This window comes from Cherax quadricarinatus, chromosome 2, assembly GCF_038502225.1.
Source record: "Cherax quadricarinatus isolate ZL_2023a chromosome 2, ASM3850222v1, whole genome shotgun sequence".
NCBI lineage: Eukaryota > Metazoa > Arthropoda > Malacostraca > Decapoda > Parastacidae > Cherax > Cherax quadricarinatus.
In genome coordinates, this window is record NC_091293.1 from 5,324,216 (window position 1) to 5,331,715 (window position 7,500).

General features: G+C 36.2%; 1 protein-coding gene across 1 annotated transcript in view; it reads left to right on the plus strand.

The window, feature by feature from the left end:
* LOC128690178 (cell adhesion molecule Dscam2-like) overlaps positions 1-7,500 on the plus strand; it is a 485,658-nt gene that overhangs the window by 82,438 nt on the left and 395,720 nt on the right. The window lies entirely within an intron of this gene.

Here is a 7,500-nt window from a genome sequence, read left to right on the forward strand (position 1 = left end):
AAAGACAAAGCTACTAGTTGGCAAAAAATCTTCAAATAAACGTACCCAGATGCTGAACATGTGTCTAATTCCTCATAACCAATGTTGTATATGGAGCTCAGTGGGATGTGAATAGTCATACTTTTGGATTGCATGTAACACAATTTGAGTATCTTAAACGACAACAAATGAGGAGGTGGACACAGAAGAATTGTGTATAATAGCAATGATTATGCTATATAACTCTGCTGTAAAAATACTATCCGATTCTAGTAAATGTCCTCGACTGCGTTATTCTGAGAATCACCCACTTTGGAACTCTTGGTGTGCGCCTACATCGCATGAGAATGCCGGTGAAAGGGTTTGACCAAAGGTCAACGCGAGTTTGTAGCGGATATGATGGTTTTCGCGCATGGAAGGGAAGAGGAACAGACGTTAATCGTTACTTCTTCCCATGGAAGGAAGGAGGGAAACAAGGTAGCAAGCAAACAAGAGTACGATATGTGATGAACACGAAGGAAAAAAAATTGAGAAATTGCTAGTACTAATACTCGGAGGTTGTACTAGGATCGTGACAAATCGAGTCGTCATTGAAAGAAATTCACGTTTCAGAATAATTATCAATTTGTTGGTATTGTATGCCATCAAATTCACAGAAATTTATCAGAGAAACGTCAGTGATTGTTCTGTATATATGAGGAACTTCAAGGTTGTGGAAACGAGCAAAATAACGAAGGCAATGAAGATCGAGTCGAGCCTGTAAAGGTGAGAAGGTTGCCGCTGCGTTCACGCCCTCGGCTGGGTAAGAACCAAAGAACCCGAGAGATAAACGTAACTACTGATGATGAGTGATATCGAGTATACGAGATGCTGGGAGAGTACGCAGTCACCGTAGTCAAGCTTGGAGAGATTTAATTTAAGCTGTATGAATCTTAGGAAGGTTTGCTATCAGCTCCCCAAGTATAATTGGCTATTACTACCACTACTATTACCACTACCTAGTACTAGTACTACTACTACTACCTACTGCTAGTACTACCAGTACTACAACTACTTTTATCAATAAAACAACTACTATTACTACTACTACTACTACTAATAATAATAATAGTGTGTGACTTTAACACTGACGAGCATTTCATATTTCAGCTAGGTCTTAGTCTTGACCAGCAAGAATATTCTTGTACCAATGTGCACAGAGCCTAAATTTTAGCCCACTATGTCATGTTGCTGAGGTCGAAAAAGTGAATGCTAGTCATTGCTTAAGCTTTACGTTGATCTCTGAACTTTCTGGCTCCATAAACCGCTTTTTTTCTGAATATGAGTCCACTCATTATGAGCTGTAATGTGAGAAAGTAATGTTTTAAGAGACAACTCACTGATAAATGTTCAAGAAACCACAAAGTATTTTATCCACAGTTTCCTATTACCAGCCATTCTTGAAACTATAAGATGAATTTACTTATCGAAAATAACTCATAACCACCTAGACTTGTTTAAATTCATCCATAACTTGACAAAACTTCAATTATTTTGAAATAAGCTGATAACTACATGTAAACGTCACTGTGATGTTTTTATGTCTGAATTCATGTCTGCATAAGCACTTAACTACGAGTATCAGATCATAGACTTGTAAATAATTCATTACCACTGTAACTTACTTAGTTATCAATACACTGCTTGCTGGACCCATTATGTGCCTCTGTAAGCTTTGGCTATGACCCCACAGGATGGAAACTGAGCGTATAGTAAAGGTATGTTAAACTAATCCAGGTTCACTGGTGGAACATCCTTGAAATGTATATTGTTATCTTGAACTTTCGTGTTCCTGGCAGTGTTTGCGATCTTATCGTGTACCATTGTGAGAATCTCGTTGATTCTTCGTTATTGTTGTGTGTATAAGGGGTAGAGGGAGTAGAAGGATGATAGAGCTGGGAGTCTGGGGGACCTGTAACATGTGAACCTTCATCCAACGTTTTCACATTTCCACTAGAAACTCATAATTTTGAAACTACTTTAAACCATCCAAAGTAATATTTTTAGGGCTCTCCATTGCCCAAAGTAATATATATATATATATATATATATATATATATATATATATATATATATATATATATATATATATATATATATATATATATATATATATATATATATATATATATGTATATATATATATATATATATATATATATATATATATATATATATATATATATATATATATATATATATATATATATATATATATATATATATATATATATATATATATATATATATATATATATATATATATATATATATATATATATATATATATATATATATATATATATATATATATATATATATATATATATATATATATATAAATATATTATTCAACTTCCCATATTAATAGCTCTTCATTTAGTGCTAACATTTATTTAAGATAACAGAAATAAGGCTTGTATTACAGAGTGGACATTAACGAGACCTACAGACATAATAACGTAATTAACAGTAATTCAAACTAAACTTCTTGATACAAGGAATTCTTCAACTATTGTCCAACCTACGGACATGACCTACTTACATTAGTGGATAGTTCCACTGTGATCCCGCTTCCTCCTGCTTCACCTCACCTGGCTACAGTATATATGCCACTTCTTCTAGCATATGCTGGTCTTGCTTCAGGATTGATGGAGTGAACATATCAGTTCGATTCGATTAATGTTGATCAAGCCGTTAATGGTTTTGTCAAGCCATTAACAGCTTGACAAAGCTCCTGGACAACGATACGTTGCCACAACTAAATGTCACATTATTTGTACTTGTGTTCTTTTATCTTAACATATCAGTTCAAGATTGAAGGACTGATTACTTCAAACTCTTCCTCTTTTTCTATCATTCTTCGTTGTACTGGACTGATGAAGCCACTGTGTGGCTAAATGTTTCCTCAATAAAGATTCCCAAATGTTGCACATGTGTCTCATTCATCAACTTGTCTGTTTTCTAAACCATTTATATAATTTTCTTGCAAGTTTAATCATAAATGGTATTCAAACACACAGTTACGTGAAAATATAACAAAATTATTTTCAAAACCACTAAAACGTTTATTCTTATCAAAAAAGTTGCGAATCAAAAAACTAATTAAAAATACGCATTGATAGAACGGTAAAACATACTTTCCCGATGTATATTACTTTCCCGAGGTATATTAGCCTATAATGAAGCTGAAAATATAAACAGATTATTTATATAGGAAGAGACTTGAAAATTAGGGGCAACATACTGGTGGTTACAGTCTTGCTACTTAAGTAAGCGGCGTATTGAAGAATTAGACACATGTGCAACATCTGGGTATCTTTATTTGTAGACGTGTTGCCATCCAGTGGCTTTATGAACACGAATTCAAGAACAAAAGAGAAAAACTGTTGAACCATATACATATGACGAGATAATCAGCCATCAGTCTTGGAGTCAGTGAAGAGTACCGTAGTTTTGAAAAATCTGAATTTTCAGATTCTTCAAATCTGTGGTGCTCTTCACTAACTTCAGGGCTGAGAGGTTGATTACGTTGTTTTTTGTATATAGTTCTACAGTCCTTCTATTATGTCCTTGAATTTGTATTAATAAAACCATTGAATGGCGAACCGTCAACAAATAAAGATACCCAGATGTTGAACATGTCTCTAATTCTTGATCTTGTAGGTACTGTATACCATTCATGTGCAGGTAGCATAATGTGTGGCTCAGGTGTTACCCTGGTCGTAGAATGACGCTTACCACAGCTGTACCAGAGAAATATTGCAAGGAGACGCTGAGGGACACAACTACATATTACACCCCATGACGCTTCGATAATGGCCTCTTTCTCTTTCTTTCCTTTATCTTATCCTCAGTCTCTCCTAAATCCTCCTCCTCTCATTCTTATTCATCAAATACTTGAACGTGGGAGAACAAGCTTATGACCACATTTTGGGCCGAAACGTCTTTGTGAGATTCCTAAGTCCGAGTTTTTGGTGCATTGTTCCACTCACAGTATTGTGATTTTTTATTACTCTTCCTTTTATTATTTCTCTCATTCCTCCTCGTGTTTCTTCTCCCTTCTCCTCCTTTTTGGATCAAAATTCTTCACCATCATAAAGGCACCTCACTCTGAAGGATATTATGTCTTAATATTGTTATCATGAGTCCACCCAGATCCCTTCCTCTGCCTCATGTTGTGAGTGTTGTATCCTGTAACCTGTAGTGTAAATGTTGTGAGTGGTGTATCCTGTAACCTGTAGTGTAAATGTTGTGAGTGTTGTATCCTGTAACCTGTAGTGTAAATGTTGTGAGTGTTGTATCCTGTAACCTGTAGTGTAAATGTTGTGAGTGTTGTATCCTGTAACCTGTAGTGTAAATGTTGTGAGTGTTGTATCCTGTAACCTGTAGTGTAAATGTTGTGAGTGTTGTATCCTGTAACCTGTAGTGTAAATGTTGTGAGTGGTGTATCCTGTAACCTGTAGTGTAAATGTTGTGAGTGTTGTATCCTGTAACCTGTAGTGTAAATGTTGTGAGTGGTGTATCCTGTAACCTGTAGTGTAAATGTTGTGAATGGTGTATCCTGTAACCTGTAGTGTAAATGTTGTGAGTGGTGTATCCTGTAACCTGTAGTGTAAATGTTGTGAATGGTGTATCCTGTAACCTGTAGTGTAAATGTTGTGAGTGTTGTATCCTGTAACCTGTAGTGTAAATGTTGTGAGTGTTGTATCCTGTAACCTGTAGTGTAAATGTTGTGAGTGGTGTATCCTGTAACCTGTAGTGTAAATGTTGTGAGTGTTGTATCCTGTAACCTGTAGTGTAAATGTTGTGAGTGTTGTATCCTGTAACCTGTAGTGTAAATGTTGTGAGTGTTGTATCCTGTAACCTGTAGTGTAAATGTTGTGAGTGGTGTATCCTGTAACCTGTAGTGTAAATGTTGTGAGTGTTGTATCCTGTAACCTGTAGTGTAAATGTTGTGAGTGTTGTATCCTGTAACCTGTAGTGTAAATGTTGTGAGTGTTGTATCCTGTAACCTGTAGTGTAAATGTTGTGAGTGGTGTATCCTGTAACCTGTAGTGTAAATGTTGTGAATGGTGTATCCTGTAACCTGTAGTGTAAATGTTGTGAGTGGTGTATCCTGTAACCTGTAGTGTAAATGTTGTGAATGGTGTATCCTGTAACCTGTAGTGTAAATGTTGTGAGTGTTGTATCCTGTAACCTGTAGTGTAAATGTTGTGAGTGTTGTATCCTGTAACCTGTAGTGTAAATGTTGTGAGTGTTGTATCCTGTAACCTGTAGTGTAAATGTTGTGAGTGTTGTATCCTGTAACCTGTAGTGTAAATGTTGTGAGTGGTGTATCCTGTAACCTGTAGTGTAAATGTTGTGAGTGTTGTATCCTGTAACCTGTAGTGTAAATGTTGTGAGTGTTGTATCCTGTAACCTGTAGTGTAAATGTTGTGAATGGTGTATCCTGTAACCTGTAGTGTAAATGTTGTGAGTGTTGTATCCTGTAACCTGTAGTGTAAATGTTGTGAGTGGTGTATCCTGTAACCTGTAGTGTAAATGTTGTGAATGGTGTATCCTGTAACCTGTAGTGTAAATGTTGTGAGTGGTGTATCCTGTAACCTGTAGTGTAAATGTTGTGAATGGTGTATCCTGTAACCTGTAGTGTAAATGTTGTGAGTGTTGTATCCTGTAACCTGTAGTGTAAATGTTGTGAGTGGTGTATCCTGTAACCTGTAGTGTAAATGTTGTGAATGGTGTATCCTGTAACCTGTAGTGTAAATGTTGTGAGTGGTGTATCCTGTAACCTGTAGTGTAAATGTTGTGAATGGTGTATCCTGTAACCTGTAGTGTAAATGTTGTGAGTGGTGTATCCTGTAACCTGTAGTGTAAATGTTGTGAGTGGTGTATCCTGTAACCTGTAGTGTAAATGTTGTGAGTGGTGTATCCTGTAACCTGTAGTGTAAATGTTGTGAGTGGTGTATCCTGTAACCTGTAGTGTAAATGTTCTGAGTGTTGTATCCTGTAACCTGTAGTGTAAATGTTGTGAGTGTTGTATCCTGTAACCTGTAGTGTAAATGTTGTGAATGTTGTATCCTGTAACCTGTAGTGTAAATGTTGTGAATGTTGTATCCTGTAACCATCATGCATCATGCATCATGCATGATGCATGGCTGATGCATGCAGGGGATGAGATGAAAAGCTGTAAGTCTTCTCCTTGAAAGCTGGCTGCCTTGGATCAACTTCTAGCGCAAGCTGGACGCCAAGGTATTTGTCCAGTGTGGTGAGAATGGTATAGCACTGCATACCTTGTTCCAAGGTTCGTAGGTTCGAGTCTCCTTCAGCCAGAGATCGGTGTTTGTATATATTTCGCCTGCTCTTGTGAATTCCTTGCATATATATATATATATATATATATATATATATATATATATATATATATATATATATATATATATATATATATATATATATATATATATATATATATGTATATATATATATATATATATATATATATATATATATATATATATATATATATATATATATATATATATATATATATTACCGGAGCTAGTTATTATTATATTCAAGGGGGAAGCGCTAAACCCGTAGAATTATACAGCGCCTGTGGAGGAAGGGGGTTGTGGAAGGTATTAAGGCTTAATTCAGGGAACTGGAGCACAGATCCAATTCCCTAGATCAAGAGCCCCTCACGAGCGTCAAGGAACCTTCCTTGAGGGGTACTGGAGCTAGAGCATACACTAAGGGGTCCCCGCTAGTCATTATTTACAATAAAGCTTCTCTTATCAACGTTCACATTGATGTTTTTATTACTATTTATATTTATTTGTTTTCGTACCAATTTTCACGATTTTTTCCGTACAGTAAATCTCTCATCCACTGCAGCAGTCGACCCTTTATTCCACTTATAATTCGTAGCGACCCATTAATCTCTCGCGAAGGCGGTCTAAAAATCTTTCTTGAACACCAAGAAAGTGAAGTCTTCCTCTACGATTGTTTCCTGTGCGATTCCTGTGACTATCGTAGAAAATGATAACTTTCACGCGCACTCACTCATCTGAGAGCCAATTCTGCGATATTCATCACTTACTGCTCTCCAGGTTACCAGTTTACCTCACGCACAAATGAGACTATCCAGATGGTTTATCAGTTTTTCTCAGCCATTTTTCATATGTCCACCAGTTTGCCTGCTTGTGACAAATTACAAACAAAAAATCTAGTGTTGGTAGCCGGGGCCGAGTCTCCTCTTTCTCTGAAATTCCCACGAAGGGTTATTGTTTATTCCTGCTTCTAGCCACGTGTTGCATAGTCTTGGAAAGATGTGACATATGTCTTACATAGTGTTCTCAATGCTTCTGTGCTACTCTTCTTCAAAGCATTTCTATTCACCTCAGTTGATTTGCTCGATACAGTGTTTACAATATTTTTCCCTCTTCCTTGTTCAAAATATGCAGCCTCGCTCACTTCACT